This window comes from Canis lupus, chromosome 6, assembly GCF_011100685.1.
Source record: "Canis lupus familiaris isolate Mischka breed German Shepherd chromosome 6, alternate assembly UU_Cfam_GSD_1.0, whole genome shotgun sequence".
NCBI classification, from domain to species: domain Eukaryota; kingdom Metazoa; phylum Chordata; class Mammalia; order Carnivora; family Canidae; genus Canis; species Canis lupus.
In genome coordinates, this window is record NC_049227.1 from 59,480,598 (window position 1) to 59,499,405 (window position 18,808).

General features: G+C 40.5%; 1 protein-coding gene across 1 annotated transcript in view; it reads right to left on the reverse strand.

Annotated features, from left to right (window-relative positions):
* Positions 1–18,678, reverse strand: part of LRRC8C (leucine rich repeat containing 8 VRAC subunit C) — an 84,506-nt gene extending 65,828 nt beyond the window's left edge. Inside the window, exon 1 of the mRNA XM_038541439.1 lies at positions 18,622–18,678. The gene's annotated coding sequence lies outside the window, so the exon portion shown is untranslated. The remainder of the gene's footprint in view (positions 1–18,621) is intronic.
* Between the last annotated feature and the right edge of the window lie 130 nt (positions 18,679–18,808).

Here is an 18,808-nt window from a genome sequence, read left to right on the forward strand (position 1 = left end):
CCAAGAGTGGATGAACATACAGAAACACCCAAAGCAGGAGAAACACACAAAGCAAACTGCTACAGATCCATTTTAAATTAATAATTAATATCCTCAGAGTGCTAGCAGAAGATATTGTGTCCATAAAATAAACATACTAGAAAACACTCAGAAATTAAAAATAAGATAATAAAAAAGTCAATATAAGGGTTAGATTATAATGCTGAGGAAATTCACCTGAAAGTCAAACAAAAAGGCAAAGGGGAAGAAAAAAATAGTTATATAGATTCCAGCTCTGATAGCTGAAATACAGAAATCTCATAGAGTAAAAAGATAAAATGAATGAAGCAACCAGCAGGGAAATATTTCAGGAAAATTTTCCCAAACTGCAGGATAGGAGACTGAATATTCAAAGAGTCTGACCAACGTGTCCAGTGCAATGAATGAATAAAAATACCTCTGCCACCATGAGGTTTCAGGACTCAGGGTTCAAGAGGCGATCCTAAAAGCATCTGTGGGAGAGGAGCTTAGAGGATATATACAAAGGAACAAAACTCAGACCAGCATTAGACTTTTCAGTGACAATACTGAATACCGGAAGATAATGGCTAAAAAGAAAACCTTTAGAATTCTTAGTGAAAGTGAATGTTAATTCAGAGTTAAATATCAAGCCAAACTAACTTTCAAGTCTGAGAGTGGAATAAATAATAGATTTTAGACACTGAAAGGCTCAGAAAACTTACTTTCATGCATTTTTTTCTTTAAAAAGTTTGGAGGGATGTAAAAGCAATTAAAAAATCCTTCTCCTGAGATGCCTGGGTGGCTCAGTGGTTGAGCGTCTGCCTTTGGCTCAGGGCGTGATCCCGGGGTCCTGGGATCAATCCTGCATTGAGCTCCCTGCATGGAGCCTGCTTCCCCCTCTGCCTATGTCTCTGCCTCTGTGTGTGTGTGTCTCTCATGAATAAATAAAAAATCTTTTAAAAAATCCTTCTAAATCTCAGCCTTAAATATCCAGCTGCACACTTGACATTTATAATTGGATATTTAATTAGGCATTTCTAAATTAGTTAAGTCCAAATCAGAATTCTTCATTTCACCCCCAAATCTGCTCTTCCCACAATATTCCACATTTCAATTCTTCTGATTCAAAACCTGGAGTTTTCCTTTATTTTCTCACATCCAGGTCTATTCTGTCCACAAAGCCTATTAGGGTCAGCCTTTACAATATCCCCAGATCAGGACCATTTCTCATCACATCTACGGCTACAACCCAAGCCACCAGTGCATCTCCTGTGCTTTATTGCAACAGCTTCCTAACTAGTCTCCAGGCTTCCAAGCTTGCCTCCAAAGCCTAATCTCGTCTCTGCCTCTGTCTCTTAAAGTGTGCCTTTTCGGGGGATCAGTGAGGTCAATACTACACATTATTTGCATTTTTAATTCTCATTTTCTTGTGAGTATACGGTGGAGTTTTCTAGAAGCTGCATGACATGTGATAATGAACAGGGTGAACAGACCCTAAGGAAACTGTAAAACTGTAAACAATGTCATTTTCTTTTTTGGAGGAAAATATAGCTATTTTCATTAAAATATGTTATCTATGTTAATATGTAGTGGCTTTATCATTGTTATTTTAAAATATATACTTAGTTTTAAATTTCTCATATGGTAAATATCTAAAGATATAAGACATACAAAGATCTTTTGGGATCTTCAATAATTTTTTGAGAGTGAAAGGCCCTGAGGCAAAAAAAAAAAAAAAATTGGTTGAGGGCTTCTCTACACTGCGGCCAGACTGATCCTTTTAAAAGTCAAATCAGATTTTGACCCTCATTTGTTCACAATCCTCTAACAGCTTCTCAGCTCACTCAGAGTAGAAGTGGAGAAAAATAAAATCTTTTTAAAAGGCAGGGGGTGCCTGCTAGCTCAGTTGGTAGGGCATATGACTCTTGATCTCCAGGTTGTGAGTTTGAGCCCCAGGCTGAGTATAGAGATTACCTAAAAATAAATTTTTTTTAAAAAAAGAGGGGGAGGACAAGACACTTCCGTGAACCTACAACACCCTCTCTTAATAACTGCTATTCCCCTCTTGCTCTGTGCCCTTCCCTCACCCTGGCCTTCTTGCTGTTCCTCCATCATGCCAAGAACATACCTTTATAGTTGCTGTTCCCTCTGACCAGATTGCTCTTTCCTCAGATATGGATGGCTCCCCCCACCTGAGTCCAGGTCTTTGCCTTCTAAGCCATAATTTTAAATGGTTCCCTTTCCAGATATTTAAAATACTTGCAAATATTTCCTCGTCCCCCTGTGGTAGTGCTACCCCTTACCTTTGCCACTCATATATTTGTTTACCTTACCCTCTCCATCCCAGAGTAAGTCCTTAAGGACAAAGGCTGGTTTTTAATCTCCTCAGAGGATAGCAGACCTGGTGACTTGCACCCAGTATGGTCTTAAATGAAAAATCCATGATATATCAAGGGGTTATCTGGCTAAACCTTCAGACTAGACCATATTCAACCTATGGTAGAGAGCTCCAACTCTGTTTTTAAAGTCTCTTAAAGACCCAGCCTCGATGAAAACTCATGTAAAGGCTGATGTCTTGGTGTCATCCTTATGCTGCAGGTTAAATTTTTACCTCTTTTTTCTTTTTTAAGATGTATTTGTGTTAGAGACAGAGAGCACGAGTGGGAGGGGCAGAGTAAAAGAGACAGAGAGAGAGAGAGGGAGAGAGAATCTCAAGCAGACTCTGTGCTGAGAGTAGAGCCCTTTGAGGGGCTGGATCTCACAACCCTGAGATCACAACCTAAGCCAAAACTAAGAGTTGGATGCTTAACTGACTGTGCCATCCCAATGCCCCAAATTTTTACCTCTTTTGAGAAGAGATGTACAATCATTGTTTGTGTTCAGTTGGAGACCCCTTTATACCCTTGGAAATGATTGTTAAATTTCTCCTTGTCCTCCTCATCTTAGTTGAAACATCCTAATTCCTTTCATTTTTTCCACAGAGATTCAGTTTTTCAATGCTCTAATTCTCTTTGTGATGGTCTTCTGACTCCCTTCCAAATTTTTCATCTTCCTATTTATTTGTGTAGTCCTAAGCTAAACTGTAAGATTTACTGTGGCGTCAAAGGTTCCTAGAGTCTACTTTTCTGTTATTGCATCCTAGTGTATGCTTTTAAAATATGCAATACATTGTCTTGTTAAAGAAAAACTGTTTCTGGGTAGCCCTGGTGGCTCAGCGGTTTAGCGCCGCCTACAGCCCGGGCGTGATCCTGGAGACCCCGGATCAAGTCCCACGTCGGGCTCCCTGCATGGAGCCTGCTTCTCCCCCTGCCTGTGTCTCTGCCTCTCTCTCCTCTCTGTGTAATCTAATGAATAAATAAATAAAATCTTTAAAAAAAAAAAAAAAGAAAAACTGTTTCTAATCTGTTTGTATGATATAACTTGCAACCTCTTCTCAGACAGAAATGTGCTCTTGACAGAACACTTAAGCAATTGATTGTCATGAACTTTAATGACATTAAGACTTGTCCTGGGAAATTAGTTACCATCCACATAGTTGATCAGTTGTCAACCAAGTTTAGTGCCCTTTAACAAATATTATTTTCTTTTGATGCCGAATCTAATGTTCTTCTAACCATTCTTTTTTCCCACAAAATGTCCCTACCAAGAGTAAATCTGTAAATTAGCCTACGAGAGAACTTTTCTCTTACAGGAAGTTTGTTGTAAAACTTTGATACATACTAACAATAAAGTTGTCATTTTTTTTTAAATGCCGGGATAAATAATCCTGTTCTAAAAAGGGAGACACAGTAAAAATTTAGGCTTTACAGGTCACATATAGTCTGTGTTGTATATTTTTTTAAAGTTTAAACAATCCTTCAAAAATGTAAAAACCAATTCCAGCAAGTGGGCCAGATAAAAAACAGGTTGCAGACCCAAACGACATGGGCCACAACAGTTGGCCAATGCCTAGTGTAATGGTTTAATGGAGACTCACTCATCTCAAAAGAAAGCAGAGCCGTGTGTAGCCTCACATTAAGGAACTTCATGGTATGAGCCCCAGGCTGTCTTTCTCTTCCTGAGCCTTGGAGTTTTTGCTGGGATATGGCAATCTGAGCACTTGAATGTCAAAGTCTATTGGCCATCTGAATGAATTCTCACTCTACTGGGCTTAGATAACTTGCCATCCAAGTTAAGAGCCTAGAGAGCAGTTTGGGCCCTAAGAAGTGGTTGAAATTGAGGACGAAGTTAAAATAGAACTCCTCCCCAGAATGAGGTTAGAGAGGTATATTGATATCTGAGTGACATAAAGGACTCCCAAGGAGTCAAGTATAAAACTCAAAGTTTCTGTCTCATGCTTTGAGGATTTCCATGGCCAGTGTTTTGTATTTGACACATTTCATGGCTAAATGTCTGTTATTTTATGAAGAAATAATCAAAGCCTTTAAAAAGAAAATTTAAGATGAGCAAAAGTATGCATTGTTAAGAAGTATCCAAAACTTGGAAATGAGACTCTGGGAAGGCAGTACACCCTTTTGATGTAATACCAAAGACCTGTTTAACTAGCCCACCACCCAAAGATTTAGAGAAATATACCTTTCCTTGACTTGCTAAGTATTGCTGATTTAATTCCAGACTTGTAGATTTTTGTCTCATAGAAAAGAAAACCCCAAATATTGTTCATTTGCTTTTTACAGCCCTAAAGGATATTACCTAGTTTTTGTATCTAACCTAGCAATGTTATTCTAACATTCCTTTTTCAGATGAATGTTCTTTGAACAAGCTGCCTTCTTTATTAAGAGCATGAATAAATCCTTGACATGTTCATTCTATATTAAGAGTCATGTTCAACTTTTTTAAAACTATCCTTTGACAACATTCACAGAAGTCTTGAAGTTGTCTGTGTTTTGCTTGCAGATTGTGTACATATTTGCATCTATATTTGCATCCATCTAACAGTTAAAATTGTATGTAGGAATTTTTTCAGAGTTTTTCTGTTCGCTTGCCTGTGTTTGGAAGCAGTTATTTATAGTGTCCTGTTTTTATGGTGAGTGAGTCCCTTGGGCCCATACTAGACGTTAGCTTCCCACTTGCTTCAGATACCTCCAAGAATGAAGGTTAAGTGGTGCAGGAGTTTGTCTTTCGTCTATTAGGAGAGTACTTCCTTCAACAAATAGATTCACTATGAAAGGAAGGGAAAAGGGAAATCTGGGTGATTTTACAAGGGTGTGAAGAGAAAGGGTTAAGGGAAATTTCTGCCAAGTCTTGGTCTGACAGTGAATTAAAATAGTATGATATAGACTGAAACAGATCCAATTCATCAAGGCAGCCTCTCCATCACCATCCCAGGCAAAAAAAAAAGTAATACCTGAAAAAAATGTTAACCAGTAAGAGATTTATTTTACTTCTACAGATTTATTTTACTTCTATTTTATTTCTTTCCTGAGGGAAACTAACAAGACTGTATGTAGATTTTCAAATGAATGGACTTCAAATTTTCTATGCAGAAGCTAATGAACACTTACATACTTCTAGAATAAGAGAATAAGAAAAATATCCCCCCCTCCAACCTACAATAAAAAGAGGGAAAAATGCATAAAAGAAAAGTTTGGTATTAACAGGTAGTATCCAGGTCACTTTGGTAGGGAACCAAAAAATATACAAATAGCTATAGAGTTAGCCTTCAGTAGTCCTTTCTATATTTATTTTTTTTAAGATTTTTTTTTAATTTTAGGGGCACTTAGGTGGCTCAGTTGGTTAAGCATCTGCTCTGGCTCAGGTCATGATCTCAGGATCCTGGGATATTGAGCCCCGCATCAGGCCCCTTGCTTCTCCCTCTTCTCTCTGCTTGTGATCTCTCTCCCTCTCTCACTATTTCTGTCTCTCTCTCAAATAAATAAATGAATAAAAGCTTAAAAAAAAAGACTTTATTTATTTGAGAGAGAGATAGAGGGAGAGTGCAAGCAGGGAGAGGGCAGAGGGAGAGAGAAAGAAAGAATCCCAAGCAGATTCCTTACTGAGCACAGGGCCCAATATGGGGCTTGATCCCAGGACCCTTAGATTGTGACCTAAACTGAAATCAAGAGTCAGATGCTCAACCAACTGAGCAGGGACCCCCTTTTCTATACTTCTTAACCAGAACTTTTAATCCCAAATTTAAAGAGATTTAGTAGTGCTTTAATAGTACTTTGCAAACTGTGGTTGAATTATATTAATATTCAAAGTTCAATGGATATTCCTGATGATGAATACTTGGACAAATTAAACTATTTTTGTTAATTTTCATTAAAAAGACAGTTAAGGGGGCAGCCTGGGTGGCTCAGTGGTTTAGCACTGCCTCAGTCCAGGGCCTGATCCTGGGGACCTGGTATCGAGTCCCACGTCAGGCTCCCTGAATGGAGCCTGCTTCTCCCTCTGCCTGTGTCTCTGCCTCTCTCTCTCTCTCATGAATAAATAAATAAAATCTTAAAAAAAAAAAAAAAAAAAGACAGTTAAGGGACGCCTTGGTGGCTCAGCAGTTTAGTGCCTGCCTTTGGCCCAGGAGGTGATCCTGGAATCTGGGATGGAGTTCTACATCGGGCTCCCTGCAGGGAGCCTGCTTCTCCCTCTGCTTGTGTCTCTGCCTCTCTCTCACTGTGTCTCTCATGAATAAATAAATAAATAAATAAAACCTTTTTTAAAAAAAGCCTTTAAAAAAATAAAAAGGTAGTTAAATGTCTTAGCCCTGATTTTATTCTAGTTTGGGATATGATGCAAATGACCCAGCAATTCCATTGCTACATGAATCTATCCAATAGAGAGACGAAAACCTATATCTACACAAAAATTTGTATACAAACCTTCATAGGACCATTATTCCTTATAGCCACCTAAATGTCCATCAACTGATAAATGGACAAAGAAAATATGGTATATCTACACAAGAAAACATTATTTGGCAATAAAAAGGCATGGAATACTGATACATACTACAACATGGATAAGCCTCAAATGTATGCTAAATGAAAGAAGCCAGTCATGAAAGGCCATATATTGTAGATATCATTTACATGAAATGTCTGGAATAGGAAAATCTATAGGTAACAAAATAGATCCGTGGCTACCTAGAGCTTGGGAGAAGGAGAACTGGGGAGGGGGATGGTGAGGAGTGATAGCTAATGGACACAGGTTTCTTTTTGGGGTGATGAAAATGTTGCAAAATTAGATTATGGAGAGGGATTCTATACCCTTTAAACAAATAAGTGTTATAGTATGTAAATTATATCTCAAAAGCTGTTAAAATGTATTTTAGCTTATGCATGACTCATCTGTTCTCTGATAGGAAGCATATTTAATTGGAAGTTACTAAATTCCTTGTATTTATATCATAGGTCAGATCATTATTTACACTAAAAATTTAAATGTTTGTGGATATGTTCAACAAAATTGAATTATAACTAGTGTCTGTTTTTTTTAATAGTTATAAATTTTAGGCAATGCTGCAGTAATGTGAAACCATGGAATGTCATATTTCTTTGATAAAATTTTAATATGAACAGGGATCATGCTATTTTTAAATATTTTATTTCTTTATTTAGAGAGAGAGTGTGTGTGCAAGCAAGGGAAGGGCAAAGGAAGAGGGAGAGAGAGAATCTCAAGCTGACTCTGTGCTGAGCACAGAGCCCCACTTGGGGCTGGATCTCATGACCTCAAGATCATGACCTGAGCTGAAATTGAGAGTCGAATGCTGAGCCACCCAGACCCCCTGTAGTATGTTTAAATGGCAATGTACAGTGTAATGCAAGATAATTAGTTTTAAGGCATGGGACTAACATTAAAATTAGATAATGAATAATAATCTTTGACAAAATACTATCATGTGATAGTTTAAATTTACATAGCATATATACAAATATAATTTGTTCTTCATAACATTCCAATAAGATCAAAATCATTATTTTATAATAAGCTCTACAAAATTAATTTTATCTTAAAAAAGTCTAACATTTTAAATACTGTCATCCACCATTGCTTAGCATATGTGATTTATATGATAAATAACACTTGTTGAGATAAAATTATTTTTAAAGTAGCCTAACAGAATAGGTAACTTGCAACTGAAAAAGAGAAATTATATTTGAGATGGCTTTTTATCAATATGAGGCTGTAAAATTATTTACTTATATAACCTACTCAGGTAGCATAAATTATTTTTGTCTTTAGCCAACTCGATGTGTTTTTTCAAAAGGGGCAATTAGCTTTTTTGCTTATTTTTTTAAAAGATGCTATTTATTTATTTGAGAGCGAAAGCAAGAGAGAGAGCAAGCAAGCACAAGCAGGGGTAGGATAGAGGGAGAGGGAGAAGCAGGTTCCCCACTGAGCTGGGAGCTCTATCTGGGGCTCAATCCCAGGACCCTAGGATCATGACCTGAGCCAAAGGCAGACACTTAACAGACTGAGCCTTTTTTTTTTTTTTTAAACAGACTGAGCCTTGAAGGCACTCCAGCTTTTTTGCTCTTACACTGTTTTTGTTTTCTTCTTTTTGTATTCTGAAATTATAAATAACTAAAAGCAAATAAGCAGAATAATAAGAGATTCCTGGCCTCTAAGAAATTAAAATTCTGACTTTTTAAAAGTCAGAATATGGCCTTCTCTTATCATTGGGCATCTAGATTCTTCTCTGACAACATTTTATATTGCTGTTTTAAGATTATGTTCCAAATTTGGAGCAATAAAGACAGGAGATTTTTTATACTCAGAATATTTCTGATACACCTAGATAATATCCAGGTAGCATCAAAGGTTTGCTCCCTCTCCTACAATCCAGAATACAGAATACGGCATTCATAAGAGATGTTAGAAATCATTAGTTTTAATTGATTTGCTCCCTAAGTCCTTAATTGGGTGAATAGTAGGCTGCTCTGTTCATTGCAATCACATTGTGGCGAAAGCTGTCATGTGAAAAAAAAAAAGCTAATGGATAAAACGTTATTAATGTGATTACATTATTAGGATATGCTCTCAGGGCAAGTAAAATCTTCTACATGTTTATGTACAAGGGCTGACCAAAATAGTGACTGTCAACATATTTTTGGGTAAATTTTCAACACCTATAGGTCAACCGGAGATTAGGAGATTAGTAAAGCACTTATTGTTAATCGCTGATTTGTAGATTCCTTAGGATATGGAAACCTAATTTCTAATCACAAAGTCTACAAGGAAAGATACTTTTACATCACCCTTTCTCTTTATGTCTTTAATTTTTTTTGTCCTTATTGCACTAGATAGCCTCCCATACAATGTGGAATGTGGATAAGATTTGTCCTTGGAAACCAGCTACTAAGCAACCCAGTTAACTGTCAATTGTTACTCAAGAGTAACTTTCAACCCATATTTTTATCTAGTCTAACCATCCATTATTTTTATACTTACTATCCCTTGTAAGAATGAATGTTCAAGCTGACCTACCAGAAACCTTTTCTCTTATATGTCAGACTGAAATAAAACTTTAACATATGCTTATAAATAAATGATTTGCCTAGAAAGATTTTTCTGACAGTCTATTCAGTCTGCTAGTTATCCAGCACCATTTCCTTAGGAATAAATTCACTTTTGCCCTCATGTCGTATAGTCTTTTTCCCTCTTGCATTTCATTCATTTATTCATTCAACAAATATTTATTGATCATTTACTACATTTCAGGCACTTTTCTAAATACTGGTGATGCAGAAATGAACATACCCAAACCAAACTCTAGTATATTTATATGGTTGGCTTGTTTATTTTTCTTCGAGATATAACCCTTTACTTTCCTTAAGTAAATTGTTTTTAAGATTTTGTTTATTTATTCATAAGAGACAGAGAGAGAGAGGCAGAGACACAGGCAGAGGGAGAAGCAGGCTCCTCAAGGAGGGCATGATGTGGGACTTGATCCCAGGACCCCGGGATCACACCCTGAGACGAAGGCAGACACTCAACCGTTGAGCCACCCAAGCGTCCCTCCTTAAGTAAATTTTATTGCTTCATTTTGACCGCTTCTTTTCATTTTATTTTTGCGAAGCTCATTTCAATCCTTGCTTCAACACCAAGTCACTCTAACCACCGTGGAGCCATTTAAAGGAATATAAGATACATGCTTTCTATTATTCCACCTAGATTCGTGGATAAAATACCTAAACCCTCAACTCAGAACCAAACCCTAGACACGCGTGCCGCTGCTACTCCTCAGCTTTAACCACTCTCTGGTTACAGGGAGCCACACAGCTTTGCATTAATTAGAAAGCTGTGTGTGCTGGAGAGTATTTCCTAACTCTGCTGATAAGAACATCATCCTGGAGCTAATGTCAAGGGAGATAATACAAATTAGCCTGGCAGTGTTTTTCTAATGAAGCTATTCTCATAGTTATTTTGAAACAGCAAGGTGTTATTAGCTTAATAATCCTCTATAATACTTTTCCAGAAGTTGGATTTATTGGTTATATATTTCCCATTTCAAAAAAAAGATATTTGAATTTTTTTTTAAGATTTTATTTATTTATTTGACAAAGAGAGAGAGAAAGCATGAGCAGGGGCGGTGGGCAGAGGGAGAGAAGCAGCAAGTTCCCCACTGAGCAGGGAGCCCCATGCAGGGCTCCATCCCAGGACCTTGTGGTCATGACCTGAGCTGAAGGTAGATGCTTAACCAACTGAGCCACCCAAGCACCCTTTGAGCCTGTTTCTAATTTTCATAAATATCAACAATATTTGAAAGAGAATACTTAATTGTTATTGATTTGACAAGATCTTCAAATATACGGAATAAACTCATAGGACTCATGAATTTTTTTTTTTTTTTTTTTTATGATAGTCACAGAGAGAGAGAGAGAGAGGCAGAGACACAGGCAGAGGGAGAAGCAGGCTCCATGCAGGGAGCCCGATGTGGGATTCGATCCCGGGTCTCCAGGATCGCGCCCTGGGCCAAAGGCAGGCGCCAAACCGCTGCGCCACCCAGGGATCCCGGACTCATGAATTTTCATATATTTGGCTTATTTAGTGACTTTTGCCTTGGATTTATTTTGGTGTCCTGACTTAATATTTTATATAATACTTGCCCCTAATTTCCAATCACATATAGAAATATTTTCCTGTACATATTTCATGACCCTATTAAGAAGGATGACTTCCCATCACACTATCAAATTTCATAATCAGAATTTAAAATACTAGAAAGGGAGAAAGATACACTCCAAACGGGTAGGTTAGAAATGTTGCTGTAACATCTATCATTAAATATTTATCCCAGAACTATGTCTTGAGCAGCTACATCCCAGACACTGTACAGGTGCTGTGGATACAGAAGTGAACAAGACAGATATAATCTCTGCCCTCAGGGAGGTTTCAGAGCATCTCCAAAAATAAAAGATAAAAATGTTGAAAAACAATTAGTGGCGGCTTGAGAGTGAAGGAAAGGGAAAAGAACAATACAGGTAAAACAAAAGCTGGAGGAGATGAGGGTGAGCTGTTGGGGGTGGGGTGGGGAGGGAGAGTGCAAGGGCTGATGGGCTCCAAATGCTGAAAGAAGTCAATATACAAAGAAGCCAAGCTCTTCTAATGCTTGCAGCTCCTGTGACTGGACACCAGAAGCCCAGGCTTCTGCTCCCTAGGGAACTGGGTTAAGGACCAGAACACGAAAAAGCTAAGAATGACTTCAGAGCCCCACTCCCTGCAATACCTACTTGTTAGGAACTGAAACGTCTTTGGTAGGGAACATGGTGTTTCATAAGTATAAATAAACAACTTGAAGTCCAAATGCTGTATTAAAGACAAACTAATTTATACTCATGTATAATTGACCTCTCACAAGAATGAGTAGTTAATAGCAGAGCCTTCCCAAGTAAATAAAGAGTGTTGAGCATTTAAGGTTTGGAGAGGGCTTCCTATCTGGGAAACAAAAGAATGCAGGTAGAGGGGGCTTTGAAAGATAACTATAGGGATCCCTGGGTGGCACAGCGGTTTGGTGCCTGCCTTTGGCCCAGGGCACGATCCTGGAGACCCAGGATTGAATCCCACGTCAGGCTCCCGGTGCATGGAGCCTGCTTCTCTCTCTGCCTGTGTCTCAGCCTCTCTCCTCTCTCTGTGTGACCATCATAAATAAATAAAAATTGAAAAAAAAAAAAAAAAGAAAGATAACTATAAATTTAGTAACTTTGCCAAAGTAGAACTAGGACAACCAGAAGCCTTATATTTATTTGTTTACTTGTATATTTCAGCTTAGGAGCCAATGAAAATAAAGTATGCTTTTCTTTATAAAGGCAAAAAAAAAAAAAAAAAAAACCAACAATCTAATTCCAGAGAATTTGTCAACTAAGGTATCATACACATTTATACAAATAAATATATTGACTTTTCTTTATGTTTTTTAGTTCTATATGGCTCTTTTATGATTTTTTTAAAGTTTTTATTTATTTATTCATGAGAGACATAGAGAGGCAGAAACACAGGCAGAGGGAGAAGCAGGCTCCTTGTGGGGAGCCTGATGTGGGACTTGATCCCAGGACCCCAGGAATCATGCCCTGAGCCAAAGGCGGATGCTCAACCACTGAGCCACCCTGTTTTTTTCAAATTTTTAACATGATACAGAATCCTGCCATATCATGTGTCCTCAACTTGTGGGCAATCTCGTCCTTGTCAAAAATTAGTTCTGGGGGCAGTGTAAAAAAAAATATATTAAATAATGGTTTGTAGCCTGCCAAAAGGACACAGTTCATGAACAAATATACAGTGTATCTGCAGTATTACAATTTATCTAAAAAAACACTCCTGGAGGGAGAGTAATAATGAAAAAAAAAAAAAGGTTGGGAAACGTTTTTCTATGAGCTCCATTATGTTCTCCCTAGAGAACTTCAAGCTCAGCTACTTCATATAGTCATTACAGCAAGTTAACAATAAATTTTTGTAGAAAAAAGAAAGGCATTTCAAGCCTTCGGGCAGTTTTCTGGCTTAGCCAAAATAACTCCTTTTTGCTCTACTTTCCCACTCTTCTCCACTAGGAGAACAGCTCTGGTTCTTCTGAGCTCTTAGAAGAGTTCCTCAAACATATAGTTCTGGATTCCTTTGACTCAAAATACTTCAGTTACTTCTCTAAGTAGTAAGGCATCTTTCTTAACATTGATTTCTGAATTTTGCCATTGCCCCCTTTTCTTAGTCCTAGTCATTCTCTGAACTCATATTATCATTTCTCTACCAGCTGCCATCCACAATTAGATCCATCAGACCATAGTACCATATTTTAAATATTTTTTTAATTTTATTTATTTATTCATGAGAGACACAGAGAGAGAGAGAGGCAGAGACACAGGCAGAGGGAGAAGCAGGCTCCATGCAGGGAGCCCGACCTGGGACTCGATCCCGGGTCTCTAGGATCACACCTTAGGCTGCAGGCGGCGCTAAACCACTGAGCCACCAGGGCTGCCCCCATATTTTAAATATTTTAGGACGCCCATCCAACATCAGAAAATGATCCTAAATTCACTCCCAGAATTTGTGACAATGTTACACTTCGAAGCAGTTAGCCCAGATTCTTTGTTTTCATGTCTGATATTGGACAAGAGTTCAGTCATTCCCTACTTTTAATAATTAGTAAACTTTAAATATATTCCTGCCAAACTATCTAAGAAACCTCTGAGATTATCTTCTTGTCTTTCTGTTCAGCCTGGGGTATAAATGGGAGTATACCGAGGTACTGGATATTTGATACCACACCAGTTCCTCTCCTCTCTTGCCAATCTTACCTCACAATCTCTTTCCTATTTCTATACTCCAGGAACACCAATATTTAGCAGGCCTCAGTCATATACTATTATAATCATGCTTCATTTATGTTACCTCTTCCATTTTTTCCACCTCTCTACTTGTGTGAAACTGTCCACATCTTTTCCCTGTGCTGATTCTCTCATGAAGGTCACTTCCAGTTGCAGACTCCACACCGGGTCATGGTGAGTCCTATTTCCAACCACAGTGGTTTGAAATCCTCCTTGCTCATTGCCTCAACCTTCTCTCTAAGACAGGTATTCCTTTCCCTCAGGTAAATCCTATTCCTAATTAAAGAAATTCATCTGGACCATTGAAAATACCAAACTACTCAAATACTGTTGGTGTGTTCAATACTTTTGCAAACTTAATGAGATTCTTATACCACAGGAGCCATTTATTATGAAACATAGCTATCTTACCTAGTACTAAAGGGCCAAGGCTTTAAGAAATATGGCCTTCCAGGGGCATCTGGGTGACTCCATCGGTTAAGCAACCAACTTTTGATTTTGGCTCAGGTCATGATCTCAGGGTTGTGAGACTGAGCCCCAGGTCAGGCTCTGCAGAGTCTGAGATTCTCTCTACCTCTCCCTCTGTGCCCCACTCTCCTTCCCTTAAAAAAAAAAAAAATGCCTTCCAGTAAATGTAATACCAGTTAAATTGGTGGAGATGGCTGGGACAAACAAGTCTCAAAGAGGAAGGTGTCACTAATAATCATGTAACAGAGACAATTTAGGCGTCTCTCCTAATGGCTATAAGGCTCTCACTCAGAATATCTGACTCAACTTTCATTCAGAAATGAGAAACCATTTGTATTTTATACAAAGCAAGAAATATAAAGAAACAGAAAAATTCCCTTGTCCTCAAAGAATGTACAGACTTTTGTAGGATATTATTTGGGCAAATAACTTTAAAAGTTAAAAAAAAAAAAAAAACATTATTTTAGGGGCACTCAGTGGTTGAGCATCTGCCTTTGGCTCAGGGCATGATCCTGGGGTCCTGGGATCAAGTCCTGAATAGGGCTCTCCGCAGGGAGCCTGCTTCTCCATCTGCCTGTGTCTCTGCCTCTCTGTCTCTCATGAATAAATAAATAAAATCTTTTTAAAAATTTTTTTAATTATTAGGAGTATATGTATATGGTGTCTGAATTACAAGTGAACTGAGAAAGGATTTAAAATGGAAGGTATGAGGTGCAGGAAGGGGGCACCATTTGGGTTAGGCCTTGAAGGACATGCAGAATTTTGGCTAGTGGAGATCTGGTCAAGGGTGAGGTATGTGGTGGGAAGATAGTGGGATTGTCATGATGCCTTGAGTGATAAGCAAGGCTGAGAAATCAGGAGAAGCAGAAAACAGGAAAGTGTGTTTGCCAAAAATTAAATTCCACCTCGCTGAAATATGGCTAGTGAAGTTCTAAAAAAAAAAAAAAAAAAAAAAAAATATGCAGAGTGGAGCAAATGAAAAACTACATAAGGTGAGTAAATGTTTGTAAGTCAGGACTACAAAAAAAAGGATGTGATTCAAAAGTTAAAGATGCTAGAGGCCAGATTAAATCAGATCTCTGTCTAGCCATATGAAAAATGAATCAGTGATAGCAGTGACTAATATCATTATATGGATGTAAAATATAGATGCAGCAAAATACAGCTGAAATTTCCATCAATGCTGGGATACAGATGTGCTAATCCCTACCACTTAACTGAACACCTAGTAGGTGGTAGGAAGCTATCCTTTATACGGCTACATTTAGTCTGCATAATACTCCAACTAAGTAGATTTTATTAACTCGAGTATACATGAGGAAATGGACTCGGGAAAGTTGCACAGCGTGAATTAGTTTATGCTCCTACTGGACAGTAAAACCAAAATTTGTTCTCAGCCCTTCCCATCTTGAGGCCATGCTCTTTCCCACAAGCCAATCTAACGTGATTTATATTTTAACAGTAACTGAGTGGGTTCAAGGATATTTCCATAATAATGTCACCCTCGTTGGTTGCAAATATGCTTTCATCAGTAATCTAGGGATAGAGATACAGCCAGCACTCCAGGGACTGAGTATAAAATCTTGAGAGTGTATTGCAGCCTATGAGACCATCACTGTCATGTGGATGAGAAGAGTTGACAAAAAAGAATAAAAATGTCCATTAGGTTAAGTTCTTTTTTTTTTTTTTTTAAGATTTTATTTATTTATTCCTGAGAGACACAGAGAGAGAGGCAGAGACACAGGCAGAGGGAGAAGCAGGCTCCATGCAGGGAGCCCGACGTGGGACTCGATCCCAGATCTCCAGGATCACGCCCTGGGCCGAAGGCAGGTGCTAAACCGCTGAGCCACCCAGGGATCCCTTAGGTTAAGTTCTTAATCTGTCCTTTTAGAGATCAGTGGCAAGAACACCGGTTTAGAAAATAGATGGTCCCGATTCCAAATGTGAATTCTGCTATATACTGGTTACATGGAAAACCCTGGACAGGTGATTTTACTTCTTCAACCTCAGCTTCTTCATACAGTCATTACAACAAGAATAAATTTTTGTAGAAAACAGAAAGGCAGATTTGGACATCAGAAAAGTACATCATTAAGGTTAAAGAGACTTGGCCTCATTCAGGCATTAAGTTAGCTGTCTTGTCTTGGGCAAGTCACAAACTCTGACCCTCTATTCTATAAAACATAGGTGGCACCATCTACTTTAAGCATTTGTTGTACGAATCTGAGTATAATGTATGTCAGGTACCTAGAGCGCTAGACTATATTATAGCAATGTACCTACCATATTAAATCATCAACACAATGCTTGGCAAAATATGTATAACTTTCCACCCCATCTGTTTTTTTTTTTTTTTTGTTTTTTGTTTTTTTTACACTTGGGCTCTATTATAACGTTATTGGTGACTATAATTTAAAAACACTACAGACTACTGGAAAATCATAACAGCAGTTTGGTAAAAATTAGGCACCTTAGGCGTTTTCAGAATTGCTAACTTTGTATTGTTTTTAAAAGATAAAATTTACATAAGTGGAAAATTATTCATTCTTTTACACTCCCTCATACATTCTTTTCACTAAAAGCATTCCCTTGTAAAAGCATTCCATTAAACAAAGTACTTAGTCAATCTGAGAAATAAAAGATTAGTACCATTAACAAAGATTTGGATAATTGTATTACTAAGAAAATTGTTAAACATGCTTGCTATCTCTGATAACACTGTTGAATTGATAGGACCCATCTGTGGTCAATCCATTATGTGAACCATGAAAAATACCCATCCTTGCAAAGCTGGTCCCCAACTCTCCCCTCAAAAGCAAACACACAAAGCAGACAGTATTGAAATTAATCACTCCAAAGTAAAGAAAATCTGGGTCACACCGTAGGTCTTCCCCAATTAAGCAAGTCAGAAGAAATACAAGTATCACAGATTAGAGCTGTAGACCTCTGATGGGTTATCTCTATCCACACATCCATCACATGGCTTATGAATCTGAGCAAATCTGGGGAAGTTCAACTTACATTCTGGGTTTACACAAATCGTTAAAACATAAAGAAAACAATGCATATAAAGCTCCTTGGTTCCGGAGACTTTGCAGTGTTTGGCCAAGCAAGAGGGTAACCATCACTTTGCCACCTCTCCCGTCTAGACAAGCATCCCACTGACTTGTCCAGAAGAAGCTCATAGAAGCCTTACAAAACCACTCCATACCTGTCCGCAAAGGTGCCCGTTGGTTGGGGCTCCATTTCTTACATTGCAAGAAGCATGGGAACAAAACAGGACTGTCATTCCCTGTATCTATTCCTCCCCCATAAAGCCGTCATAAATAGGGTAGCTCAGCCTGCCTTTGCCCAACGCTGGCACTCCACTCCCCCCCCAAAAAACGGACTGGTTCTTATTTTTTACTTTAAGGAGGATGGAAACTTGCAAGTGTTTCCCTAACGGGTTTGCTGAGTTTCCAGTGTCTAAAAAGAATTTGAAACCAAGTGAAGTGTGGTCTTCACACCCCGAAATAACCGTCCTGGGATGTGGGCTAGGTGCCTGGGCTTGTTCAGGGCCGGGTGGCGCGCGGGCTGTGGAAGGCGCGGCGAGGTGCTGCGCACCGGCGGGGGAGGGGGGGGGGATGCTGGGGGGGTGCTGGGGGGATGCTGGGGGGGTGCTGGGGGGTTCTGGGGGGCGCTGGGGGGATGCTGGGGGGGCGCTGGGGGATGCTGGGAGGGGATGCTGGGAGGGGATGCTGGGGGGGTGCTGGGGGGCCAGAAAGGAACCAGCGTCCCGGGAGCACGTCCGAGGGCTCCGGAGTCGCGCACTCCACCCCCGGCCACCTCGCTGCCGGGAACCGGCTGCAAAGGGAAGGCGCGGCGGCCTGCGTTTGGGCGGAGGGCGGCGGTCCCCTCCTCCACCGCCGGCCTGGACACCTGGCTCCCGGGCCCGCCCGCCCCGCCCGACCCTCGCTCCCCCGGTCCCCCGGGGGCAGGCGCCGCGCTCGCGCTCCCGTCGGGGGCCCTCCGGTTCCTCGCTCCCCGAAAGTGCTAACTTCAGGGGCCCGGGGGTACACGGGGAGAGCACCCCAGAAGGGACAGGCCGTGGGGGCGCGGGGGGCTCCAGGTAGGGGAGAAGGACGATCGCCCCGCGGTGGCCGCCTCTCCCCTCCTCCTCCTCGTCCTCCTCCTCCTCCTCGGCCCCCTCCTCCTCCCGGCCCCCCCACCGTCCGCCCCCCCAAGTCCGCAGGACCTGCGGCGGCCGCGCGGAGCTGGGCGCCAGCCTGGGGCGCCCCGCGGGGGTCCCCGAGCCCAGGCAGCGGGGGGCTCCGAGGGCGGGGGCGGGCGGGGCCGCGGCTCCCGCGCACCTAGCGGGCCGCCCTCGCCAGCATCCCTCGGCGGTCCCCGCCCTTACCTCCGGGCGCCGGGCTGCCGGCGGGGACGGCGCTGGGGAGCGGCGGGCGGTCTCCCGGGCCGGCTCGGCGGCGGGGTCGTCGGCGGGGCCGCCGCTCAGGGCGGGTGGCGCCCGAGCACTGCGGCCGCGGCCACGGCGGCGCCTCCCTCCTCGTCCTCCTCGCGGGCTCCGAGCCGGGACGCAGCTG